This window comes from Lepus europaeus, chromosome 10 (assembly GCF_033115175.1).
Source record: "Lepus europaeus isolate LE1 chromosome 10, mLepTim1.pri, whole genome shotgun sequence".
Lineage (NCBI taxonomy): Eukaryota > Metazoa > Chordata > Mammalia > Lagomorpha > Leporidae > Lepus > Lepus europaeus.
The window spans coordinates 108082282-108095361 of NC_084836.1; the positions used below are offsets into that span (position 1 = coordinate 108082282).

Here is a 13080-nt window from a genome sequence, read left to right on the forward strand (position 1 = left end):
AGAATCCTGTCTTGCATCATTGCTGGTGTACAGAATTGATTGAGGGCCACTAAATAGTTTTACTCAACTTTAAGTTTCAGAATGATCAAGGCTGCCAGCACTGTGGTAAAGTGGGTAAAGCTGCCAGCTGCAGTGCTGGCATCCCATATGGGCACCGGTTCGAGTGCTGGCTGCTCCTCTTCTGAGTCAGCTCTCTGTTATGCCCTGGGGAAGCAGTAGAAGATGGCCCAAGTCTTTGGGCCCCTTCACCTGCGTGGGAGCCAGGAAGAAGCTCCTGGCTCCTGGCTTTGGATGGGCTCAGCTCCAGCCATGGCAGTCTTTTTGTGTGTGTCTTTCCTTCTTTCTACCTTTAAAAATTAAAAAATTTTTAAATGTGTCCTATTACAGATTCTAGAGATATATGTACACATATTATAGTCTGAGAATACAGCTTGGATAATTGGTATTCAAACTAGTTTTCTAGTTTTTTAAGTCAGTCACTCAATAAAACATAAGAATAAATTTGGTGCTCAGGCTAAAAACTGGCACTTGGGGCCAACATTGTGGCATAGTAGGAAAAGCTGCCATCTGCAACCATAGCATCCCATGTGGACTCTGGTTCATGTTCCCACTGCTCCATTTCTGATTTTGCTCCCTGCTAATAGCCTGGAAAAAGCAGCAGATGACTCAAGTGTTTGGGTCCCTGCCACCCACATGAGAGAACTGGGTGAAGCTCCTGACTCCTGGCTTAGGCATGGCCCAGTCCCAGCCATTGCAGTCACCTGGCAAGTGAACCAGTGGTTAGAAGATTTCTCTATCCCTCCTTCTAACTTTGACTTTCAAATAAATAAATCAATCTTAAAAAAAAACCAAAAAACTGACACTGGCTTAAACCTACACATCACAGACACATAACACATAATTATGCTTTTCTAATACCAATATAAACCTAAGGTGTAACAGGCTCCTATCAAATGATCTAAAGTATCACCTAATTATATATTCAATAGATTTTTTTTTTTTTTGACAGGCAGAGTGGATAGTGAGAGAGAGAGAGACACAGAGAAAGGTCTTCCTTTTTGCCGTTGGTTCACCCTCCAATGGTCACTGCAGCTGGCGCATCGCGCTTATCCAAAGCCAGGAGCCAGGTGCTTCTCCTGGTCTCCCATGCAGGTGCAGGGCCCAAGGACTTGGGCCATCCTCCACTGCCTTCCCGGGCCACAGCAGAGAGCTGGCCTGGAAGAGGGGCAACCAGGACAGAATCCAGCGCCCCAACCGGGACTAGAACCCGGTGTGCCGGTGCCGCAAGGCGGAGGATTAGCCTGTTAAGCCATGGCGCCGGCCTCAATAGATTTTTTACATTAATCCAAAAAACCAAAAATGAAATCACTTGAACAGAAAGCTTGGCAATAAAAATGGGGAATAAAAAAAAGAATATTTAACATCCATACAAAGACAAAATATGACTGTAAACACTTAGGGACTACAGAGTTATGATAACTGAGGGAGCAAGAAACTTGTTCAAATTCGGAAGCATTATATTTACCTGGGAAATACACTTTTTCCTTACTTCATTTTCCCCAGTTGCCTTCTCCACTTCACGCAGCCCCGTGTGCATCTTTAAAGGGTCACTTGTTGCTGCGGTTGCAGTTCAGTCCTAGAGAAGAGCAGCGTATCATCACTGCTTGAGCAGAGAACACATTCTAGGAAGCTGCTAGCCAATCTCATCAATCGCCTTTTCTAATTAATGTTCACTAGAACTCCATACAAATGGGGTAAGGGAGAATTTTAAAAAGAGTTCATCAAAATACAAAAGGTAATTCATAACTACTAGAAAATGCTATTACAAATTGAAACATACAAATGGAAGTAAGTCAAATCAATTGTCTTTGATAACAGAACAGGATGATTCACTTTGTCCATTCCTCTCTTCTAGTTAAGTCTGAGATGGCTTGGCAGAAATGGTAACTTTAACTGATATGGAAGCTTACAGTTCCAAGGATGCACTATTTCCTGATGCTCTTCCATTCACTCCCTGAAGTTTTCCTGGCATGGATTCCTGAGGTTCAGAAAGTTCCAGGGCAAATAACTATGTTCTCTTCATCTTTGTCTCTGACCCTCATCCCCATGTTGTTCCATTCCAACCATCAATGTTGAACACACAATAACTCTTGGTGAATGAGCCAGGAAATATGCTTCAAGAACTTTTATAGTGACTTGGGAAAGAGCTGAAGAGCCACTTCTCCTGAGTTCTTTCTATCTCAAATCATTCTTTTGGGTTGGGATGCCCATTAGCAGTAAAATGGCCCCAAAGTGATTACACCAGAAGGTCTCAGAACTTCAGATGTCCAGGCACTGGTATACTATATAATAATGAGCGTCTGAACACAAGCAGGTTTGTCCTTCAAAAAAGCATCCCTCACCAAAGTAGCTCCTAGTTAACGTCAGCACACTTATGTCTTTAATACACACTTATCTATCTTTTCCACTGCCTTAGGCACTGCTCTAAGACCTTTAACAATAATAAAAACGCAATCCTTACAAAGTGGCCCTATTGGATAGATTCTATCATTCTAATTGCCCAGATGAGGAAACCAAAGCATAGAAAGGGGAAATAAATTACTCAAGGAGACACGTGGTATGCTACGCTGTTTTTCATAAGCAGGAGTCTCTGGTAAAATGTAAGTTTACAGTAAGTTTTAATAATACTCACCTGTTTTACTTTCTTTTACTACTGTTTTAGTATGTCTAGTTAAAGTAGCTCAAAGTCTAGTTAAATTAGCTCTTGTTAAAATTTTTTTCCCAATTAAAAACTTAATGAAAAAAATAACTTTTAATTCCCCATGACTTAAAAGGTGACTTTTTCTTCTTAAAAAATAATTATCGGAGCCGGCACTGTGACGGGTGAGGCTGCTGCCTGCAGTGCCAGCACCCAATATGGGCACTAGTTCAAGTCCCAGCTACTCTACTTCCAATCCAGCTCTCTGCTATGGCCTGGGAAGGCAGTAGAAGATGGCCCAGGTGCTTGGGCCCCTGCACCCATGTGGGAGATCTGGAGAAAGCTCCTGGCTCCTGGCTTTGGATCAGCTCAACTCTGGCCTTTGCAGCCATTTGGGGAGTGAACCAATGGGTGGAAGATCTCTCTCTCTTTCTCTCTCTGCCTCTGTCTCTCTCTCTCTGTAGCTCTCCCTTTCAAATAAATAAATCTTTTAAAAAATTACCTATGAGCCTTACAAAAAGGAAATTTTTCCAATTTTTTTTCCACTTTTTTTAAATTTTTTGACAGGCAGAGTGGACAGTGAGAGAGAGACAGAGAGAAAGGTCTTCCTTTTTGCCATTGGTTCACCCTCCAATGGCCGCCGCGGTAGCGCGCTGCAGCCGGCGCACCGCGCTGTTCCGATGGCAGGAGCCAGGTGCTTCTCCTGGTCTCCCATGGGGTGCAGGGCCCAAGGACTTGGGCCATCCTCCACTGCACTCCCTGGCCACAGCAGAGAGCTGGCCTGGAAGAGGGGCAACCGGGACAGGATCGGTGCCCCGACCAGGACTAGAACCCGGTGTGCCGGCGCCGAAGGCGGAGGATTAGCCTAGTAAGCCGCGGCGCCGGCAATTTTTCCAATTTTTTAAAAAAGATATACTTATTTATTTGAAAGGCAGAGTTAGAGAGAGACAGACAGATTCACTCCCCAAATGGCACCACAGGTGGAGCTGGGCTGGTCTGAAGCCAGGAGCCAGAAATTTCTTCCGGATCTCCCATGTGGGTACAGGGGCCCAAGTACTTGGGCTTTTTTCTGCTGCTTTCCCAAGTGCATTAGCAGGGAGCTGGATTGGAAGTGGAGTAGCCGGAATTCGAACCTGTGCTCATATAGGATGCTGGCACCACAGGTGGTGGCTCTACCTGCTACGCCATAGCACCAGCCGGAGAAATTGTCCTAATTTTGAGAAAGTCAAAATCAATAATGATCCTAAGCTAAACACTCATATTCACCTACGTCTTCAGCTTATTGCATGTATTTAGATACTCTTCTAAGCTTCCCAGCTCCCCTCCGACGTTACAATCAGAAAGCCCTTGTTCAAGCAAGGCATATATTCTCATACTCTCCATTTCAGTTGATTAGAACATGATGCCAAATGCTGTGGGTTCAGTCCACTGCACGCCAGGTAGCTCTGCTTCACCTGTGTGGACTCTAAGCCTGCATGGCATCTTCTGGATCATGAGAAGAACCAGGAGGGAGTGTGCAAGACAACAACATAAATACATTTGTTGGACAAACAAGTTCCCAGTAAACACAGCGTGACCATGGGCCAGAGCATCAGGCTCTCATAAAGAAAAGCTTAATTCATGACCAACAAAGCATTTCTACCTTTCCGAAGGAGCTCTTTTCAATCTCAGATATCTTCCCAGAATATAACCTAAAGTTCTTCCTTCAAAAAACAGATATAAAATAAAAATAAGAAATTAACATTTTTAATCTTTGCACATCTGCTTAATTGATCTGAAAATACAATTTTCTTATTCCTGACACCAATTTCACTGACAAAACAAAGCATTTGTCATAGTTTTGGGTGGTGTCACAAAAAATCTCCAGCAATGCATAACAGAAAAATCTGTCTGCAATTCTCTAAGACTTTCTCACAGATTCTTCAGAGATTACTCAAAATTTTCATAAAACCAAAAATTGCTCATCTCCAAAAAAATACAAAGTTATTTGAAACACACTTTTTCAAATTACTATCAGACCGGATCACATTTTAAAACCACCTGGAAGGGCCAGTGCTGTGGCATAGTGGGCTAAGCCTGCACCTGCAGTGCCAGCATCCCATCTGGGTGCTGGTTCCAGTCCCGGCTGTTCCACTTTCAATCCAGCTCTCTGCTATGGCCTGGGAAAGCAGTAGAAGATGGCCCAAATGCTTGGGCCCCTGCACACATGTTGGAGACCTGGCTTTGGACTGGTCCAGCTCCGGCCATTGTGGCAGATGGAAGACCTTTCTCTGTATCTCCTCTCTGTCTGTAACTTTACCTGTCAAATAAATAAGTAAAATATTTAAAAAAAAAAAAAAAACACCTGGAGCCCATTCAAGGTAGAAGCTTTACCAGATTTAACAAATAAAAATGAAAAATAAAAGCTATGTTCCTGTTATTTTAGGGAGAAACTCACTTGGGACCATCTGTCTTTGAGATTTCCTGCCCACAGCTGGAAAGAACTTCCCAGCATATGAATGCTATAAAGGACATGGGTTCCAACAGTCACAGGTAACTATGACTGCAGAGTCAGTTATTTGTGAGATCACAGAAACTGTATGATGTAATTTTAAAAATAGAGGTAAAATTCACATAATGTAATATTAACCATTTTAAGATACAAAATTTCCTATGTTTACAATGTGCAACCATAGCTTCTACCTGGGTCCAAAATTTTTCCATCACTCCAAAATAAAATGCTGTACTCATTAAACAGTCACTCAAATTCCTCCTTCTCCGCCCCTCGACACTCACTAATGTATTTAATGTCCCTGTGAATTTCTCTCTTTTGGAAATTTCATACAAATACAATCATACAATATGTGACTTTGTATATCTGCCTTCTTTCACGTAGCCTAATGCTTCAAGGTTCATCTACATTATAGCGTGTTTCAGTACTGCAATCCTTTCTACAGCTAGAAATAGTCCATTGTACAGCATATATCACATTTTGCTCATCCATTCATCCAGTAAAGGCCATCTGTGCTGTTTCCACCTTGTGGCTACTGTGAATAGTGCTTTTGTAAACATTCTATGTACACGTATTTGTTTGAATACATGTTTCCAACTATTTTGGGTATATACCTAAGATAAGAATTGCTGGGTCATATGGTAACTATATTTAACTTTTTGAGAAAATGCCAAACTGTTTTCCACAGTGGCTCTACCATTTATAGTCCCATCAGCAAAGTATAAGCGTTTCAATTTCTCCACCTCCTCACCAATGCTTGTAACTTTTGTGTTTTGTTTTTAAATTATAGCCATCCTGGGGAGTGTGTAGATGATATCTCATTGTGGTTCTGGTTTACATTTCCTTAATGACCAATGGTGCTGAGTATCTTTTAATGTGCTTGTTGGTCCTTTGCATATCTTCTTTGGAGAAATGCCTATTCTAGTCTTTGCCCATTTACTTGTTGCTGAGTTGAAAGGATTTTAAAAATATATTATGGATACTAGATCCTTACCAGATTTGCAATACCCCCACCCCATTTTGTAAGTTGTCTTTCTACTTACTTGATAGATTCCCTTGATGCACAAAAGTTTTGAATTGTGATATAACTCAATTTATTTATGCCTTTTTTTTTTTTTGCTTATGCTTTTGGTGTCTTTTCTAAGAATCCATTTCCAAATCAAAAGTCATGGAGATTTACCCTTATGTTTTCTTCTATGAGTTGTATAAGAGTGCTATAGTTTTAGCTCTTATAATCGTCTGTGTCCCAATTTGGGTGAATTTATTTTTTATTTATTTATTTGAGATGCAGAGAAACAGACAGTGAACGAGAGCCTTTATCTTCTAGTTCACTCCCTAAAAGACCACAAGAGCTAGGGCCAAAGCCAGGAGTGGGAAATTCAATCCACATGAGTATCAAAAATCCAATTTTGTGAACCAGAATCTGCATTGGCAGGAATCTGTCATGGCAAAGCAGGCAAACCTGCAACCTGCAACACCAGCATCCCATATGGGCCCCAGTTCGTGTCACAGCTGCTCCACTTCCAATCCAGCTCCTTGATAATGGCCTGAGAAAAGCAGCAGAGGATGGTCCAAAAGCTTGGGTCCCTGCACTCATATGGGAAAACCAGAAGTTCTTGGCTCCTAGCAGCTTCAGCTTGGACCAATGACGGCTGTTGCCATTTGGGGAGTGAACCAGTGGATGGAAGATCTCTGACTCACCCTCTCTCTCTTTAAAAAATAAAATGTATGATATGGGGGCCCTATTTAATTCTTTTTTTTTTTTTTTTGACAGGTAGAGTTAGACAATGAGAGAGAGAGAGAGAGAGAGAGAGAGAGAGAGAGAGAGAGAGAGAGAGAAGGTCTTTCTTCCATTGGTTCACCCCCCAAATGGCCGCTACAGCCGGAGCTATGCCAATCCAAAGCCAGGAGCCGGGTGCTTCCTCCTGGTCTCCCACGCAGGTGCAGGTGCCCAAGCACTTGGGCCATCCTCCACTGCCTTCCCGGGCCACAGCAGAGAGCTGAACTGGAAGAGGAGCAGCCGGGACTAGAACCCGGCACCCATATGGGATGTCGGCGCAGCAGGTGGAGGATTAGCCAAGTAAGCCATGGCGCTGGCCCCCAATTTAATTCTTTTGCATGTGGATATCCAGCTGTCCCTACATTATTGAGGAGATTCTCCTTTCCCTATAAATGGCCTTGGTACCCTTCTCAAAACTCAATTGACCATAGATGTATGTATTTATTTCTGGACCCTCAATTTCATTCCACTGATCTATATTCTATGCCAGTCCCACAGATTTTTGGCTACTTTAGCTTTGGAGTCACTTCCAAAACTGGGAAGTCGGAATTATCTTTTATAAGATTGCTCTGATGGGGCCGGAGCCATGGCGCAGTAGGTTAATCCTCCGCCTGCAGCGCTGGCATCCCATATGGGCACCAGTTCGAGTCCCAACTGCTCCACTTGCAATCCAGCTCTCTGCTATGGACTGGGAAAGCAGTGGAAGATGGCCCAAGTCCTTGGGCCCCTGCACTCACATGGGAGACCCAGAAGAAGCACCTGGATCCTGGCTTTGGATCAGCACAGTTCGGCCATTGTGGCCATTTGGGGGGTGAACCAATGGAAGAAAGACCTTTCTCTCTGTCTCTCTCTGTGTGTCTCTGTCTGTAACTCTACCTCTCAAATAAAATAAATAAAATTAAAAAAAAAAAGATTGCTTTGGCTATTCAGGGTCCTTTATAATTCATGTGAATTTTAGGATAAGCTGCTCCATTTTCGCCTACCAGAATCTTGATAATGATTGCACTACATCTTAAGATTGCTTTGGGTAGTATTGCCATCTTTACTACATCAAGTCTAACAATTCATGAATATGTCTTTTTGTCCCATGATATAATTTTAATGTTATCTTAAAACATCCTTGATAAGCTAATGCACTAACTTCCCTTAGTTGTACCTCTGGTAATTTGTTAACATCCTTGAGTAATTCACAAATATGAAGATTACACTTGACATGGAGAATCTAATATTCTTACTACGGAGAATGAGATCAATTATTCAAAATGTTATTGTTTGTCTTTGGAGGGTTAAAACTCAAGGATTTTTGTTTACTTGATTTATAATTTTCCTTTTTTTTTTTTTTTTTTGACAGGCAGAGTTGGAGAGAAAGGTCTTCCTTTTTTCCATTGGTTCATTCCCCCAAGTGGCCGCTACGGCCATCACATTGCGGGCTGCGCCGATCTGAAGCCAGGAGCTTCCTCCTGGTCTCCCATGCAGGTCCAGGTCCCAAGCACTTGGGCCATCCTCCACTGCACTCCCAGGCCACAGCAGAGAGCTGGACTGGAAGAGGAGCAACTGGGACAGAATCTGGCACCCCGACCAGGCCTAGAACCTGGTGTGCCAGCGCCGCAGGCGGAGGATTAGCCTAGTGAGCCACAGCATCAGCCATAATTTTCCTTTTTTAAAAGATACATTTATTTATTTTGAAAGTCAGAGTTATATATATAGAGAGAGATCTCCCATTCACTGGTTCACTCCCCAGATGGCTGCAATAGCCAGGGCTGAGCTAGTCCAAAGTTGAGAACCAGGAGCTTCATCTGGGTCTCCCACATAGGTGTCAGGGGCCCAAGCATATGTGTTGTCTTCTGTTGCTTTTCCCAGGCCATTAGCAGGAAGCTGGATTGGAGGCAGAGCAGCCAGGACACAAACCAGAGCCCGTACGAGATGCCAGCATTGTAGGCAGTGGCTTTACCTGCTATGCCACAACACCAGCCTGCTCGATTTATCATTGTTTCATCATCTTCAGCTCTTACTGGAAAAGTTGACCCACATGAACTTTATGTTCACTGATAAGATTAAGTTGTTTAACAGACTCCACAGAGTGTATCAGGAATTCTTTTAGTTCAAATCCTCTCCTCCCATCCCCACCAAATTGATTATGAAACATTAGCTACCGTGCCAAAGATTTTACTCAAAGTTGGGTAGACAGAAAGTAAAGTGTTTACTATAATTGGGTAAGGTAGGGGATGGAGAGGAAGACTTAAAAACAGTATTTTCTCTAAAACTTTTGGCTCAAGTCTATGGGAAAACAATTGTTCGAAGTTATAAATGCAACTTTGGCTGGACACCATCTGTCCTTTGCTCACATCAAAATTAGAACCGAAGGAGATGTAGTAACCTAGGAAAAATAACTGGAGTTCTCTAAGACAAGCAATGTCAAGGAAATAGTATATTTCCCAAAAATAAAAGTCATTTTTGAGACCAACAGATTATGAGTCTGAGGGCAGCTACTGATTCAGCTCCCATGTCTGATGTCAACTTTTCTAAGGTTTATTTTATACCTCCTCTCAATACATGAGCCACAAGAGACGTGCAGTCTGAGGTGATCGAGCTGTGTCACAAAGTTTTAAAAATCAAATTGCCTATAAATAACTTCAATCAGAAAATAGTATCTGGTGTTGGAATAAACAAGTAGCAAGCAAATCCCAGGAAAAAGAAATCCAATTCCATGTATTTTGTCATCTATAATGAAACTAAAGGCAATAAAAATATCTTCTGGCAGGTGCTCAGGGTCAGGGCCTTGGCAGGGGATGTTGGCTAATGCAAAGTTAAGAATTCTGAGTCAATGTTTAGTTTGTTGTTGTTGTTTTCACCACAAAACTTAAGTTGAAGAAGGCAGGGGGAAAGGAGACAAGTTTAAAAAAAAAAAAAAACAGGCCTGGAGAAAAAGCGGGAGCCAGATTAACCAGGTAAAGACCTGATACGGTGAAGCAAGAGCCAGACAATATAGCACCAGAAAGGAGGCAGCCGAGCCAGGACACACATGGAGTACAGCGTTTGCAGGCTGAGTCCGAGGCCAAGCAGTCCAAGAATTCCCTAGGTGCAAGTATCAGCAAGGCTGGTCAGTACCACATCCATCACAGACTCCCTCTCATGGCATGAGTTTTGCCATAAATGCTTCCAGAATGGTAGGTGGAGAAGGCTTCCTCTCTTCTGATTAAGGCCTGCACAATTCCCCATCCTCTAAGATTGCTTTCATCAAGCTAACTTAACATTTGTGCGTATCCCTCCATATTTCCTCAGTTCTAGTTGCACTCAGCTCACCTGAATTCAGCATTAACATTTAGAGGACAGGTGAGATAAAGTGGCAGTACCTGAGGAAAAAGGATCAAGTCCACAAGGTTTTTGGTTTGTGGTGGCACAAAGGGAAATGAATTCTACAAGGAATGATGTGGGGATGAGGGGTGCTGTCAGACAGAGACATATCCTGGGCCTCTCAAACCCAGAACTCGGAATTCCTGCTCTGGGGTGATATGCTAAACACCTCAGTGTAGGATACCCACTTGAGTCTCTGAGGTTTTAAAATTTTTTCCAGGTATCAGCATGTACCCCTACCCAACAAAAGTATCTGGGTTTTTTATGTAGCTCAAGTTGGAAGAGCTGACAGAGGCAACCCACAAGTGTTTCAAGTGCATCCTGGCGCTCCCCATCCCAGAAGCCCCAGCAGAAGGGCACCCAGTTCAGGTACTCCAGGGACACTTGCTTTGGGCTGCAAGTACTAGCGTGTGTAGTCCAGGCTCAGCATGCCGAGTAACCCCTCTGTCTCAAAACAACCACTGTGATCTGATCCAATGTGGCGGTGGTTTTCCTGGTTTCTGATTGGGTGCCCTGAGCGCTCTCGGCGCTGAGTTCTTTCTTTCTTTTCTTTCTGCAAAGGGTGCTTTCAGTTAATTTGCAGGCCTGCCATTCTGTGCTTGAGAGCTGAACTCCTGAGGCCTCCGGCTGGGACTTGGCAGGCCTGTTTCAGTTGTATTCTCTGCTCTCTTTGTGGTGGTCTTAGTTACAAGCTCCTGGAAACCAGCCCTTACTGCAAGGCAAATGCCTGGTTTGCAAGCTCTGCTAGACAGGAAAGAGGAAGCAGATGGCAGCTGACGCTTATAACACAGCTGCAAACTAACCAGCCTTGATTTTAAAATAGCCAGAACCTGGACACATGTTTGTCAACCTAAGAATGGGTAAACAAATTGGGGTATTCACACAATGGAATACTACTAGGCAATAAAGAATAAGTAACGCTTATCTGGATTGATCTCAAAATCATGCTGAGCAAAGTAAACCAGACATAGAGGAATATGTTGTAGGATTCTCTATGGAATTTCTCAACACAAAATTAATCTGTGGGGATAAAAATCAGAGCGGAGATTATCTTTGAATGAGGAAGACTGACAAGAGGGAACATAGGGAAATTTCTAGGGTGACAAAACTGTTCTAATGTGGGTTGAGATAGTGTTTACATAGGTAGCAATACTGTTCAAAATGTATTGAACTATACACTTAAAACCACTATGTTTTGCTGTATGTAAATTATACCTCAATTAAAAAAAATAGTACCAAAAAAATTTTAATGGCCCAAAGGCAGTTTTCCATTATGTTGTACCTATGTGGCTAACATTTTGATAAAGAGGCAAGGTATCTGAAGCATGTATTCAAATACTTCTTTAAACACAACAAAGTTAAATCTTTTTAAGGTAGTATGGTAATTTACACTAATAAACCAATTCTGTAAAAGCAATTACATAGAGGACTCCCTCCAACTCTCTTACTCTAACCTCCATGGTAAATATCTCAGACAAGTTTTGGTCAGGAATTACAGTGTAGAGGATAGACAGATTTGGTTTCTTTTTAATGCATAAAAAATTCCACTAATTATAAGAGTATTCAACATTAAATACAGACAAACTGGAAAAATACAGAAAAGTAGATAAGACTTGGGGATGAGAAGTCACACAATCCAAATAGTAAGTAAATAGAAGAAAATTAAAGGTCACCCTAAAAATATCCACTAGCAAGAATTAAACAGTCAACACTTTATTAAATATATACTCATAACTTTAAGAAAATTGGGATTATCCTGTATATACTAGTACTTTTTCATTTAAATATATATAACAAACATTTCCAAAGTTTTTGAGCATTCTTTGCAATTTTTATGCCACCAAAGTTAAACATTTGGGACAGTTTGGCAATTCTAAAAACACTGATTTTTTTTCCCTGACTATAATATGCTTACTATAGAAATGTGGAAAATACAAGAACATGAAACTACAAGGGGTAAAAACTCACATAATCCAATCATAAAAATCATTACTGTTAATTTTTAATTTTTTAACACGTCTTCTTATAGAATTGGAATTTTGAATAGAACCATTTTAGAGCCTTTTTTTTCACTTAGCATCATTACATGAACACTTTATGTCACTGAAATCTTTGCATTTATTATTGTTAGCTTCATTTTGTTTGTTGACTTTTTAAAAAATTTATTTATTTCAAGGTCAGAGTTACACAGGGAGAGGAGGAGAGGCAGAGAGAGAGAGAGAGAGAGAGAAGTCTTCCATCTGCTGGTTCACTTCCCAGTTGGCCACAATGGCTGGAGCTGTGCTGAGTTGAAGCCAAGAGCCAGGAGCTAGGAGCTTCTTCTGGGTCTCCCATGTGGGTTCAGGGGCTTAAAGCCCTGGGCCATCTTCTATTGCCTTCTCAGGTCACAGCAGAGAGCTGGATCGGAAGTGGAGCAACTGGGACTCGAACCGGCACCCATTTGGGATTTCGGCATTGCAGGCGGCGGCTTTACCCACTACACCACAGCGCCAGCCCCGTTTGTTGAATTTTGTTAGTTGTATGGATGTATCAAAATTAGACACTATCCAGTATCAGGAATTTGCACGTCTGTTTTATTTTTGTTTATATTTATTTCATAACATCTTTGGATATAAATTACTGTCTTGGGCCGGCATTTGGCACAATGGACAAGATGCCACTTGGGATGCTTGCATCCCGTTATCAAAGTGCTCCTCCGCTTTCTATTTAGCTTCCTGTTAATGCATACACTGGGTGGGTGGGGGGCAGCAGGTGATA

The 13080-nt window shown here is 42.1% G+C and overlaps 1 protein-coding gene across 3 annotated transcripts in view; it reads right to left on the reverse strand.

Annotated features, from left to right (window-relative positions):
- The window catches only part of ZHX3 (zinc fingers and homeoboxes 3), a 120835-nt gene that overhangs the window by 59833 nt on the left and 47922 nt on the right, over nt 1-13080 (reverse strand). For 2 of the 3 annotated variants that reach the window (XM_062204209.1, XM_062204208.1), the window contains exon 2: nt 1526-1636. The exons of the other annotated variant lie outside the window; for it this stretch is intronic. The gene's annotated coding sequence lies outside the window, so the exon portion shown is untranslated. The remainder of the gene's footprint in view (nt 1-1525; nt 1637-13080) is intronic. 3 annotated transcript variants of the gene reach the window in all.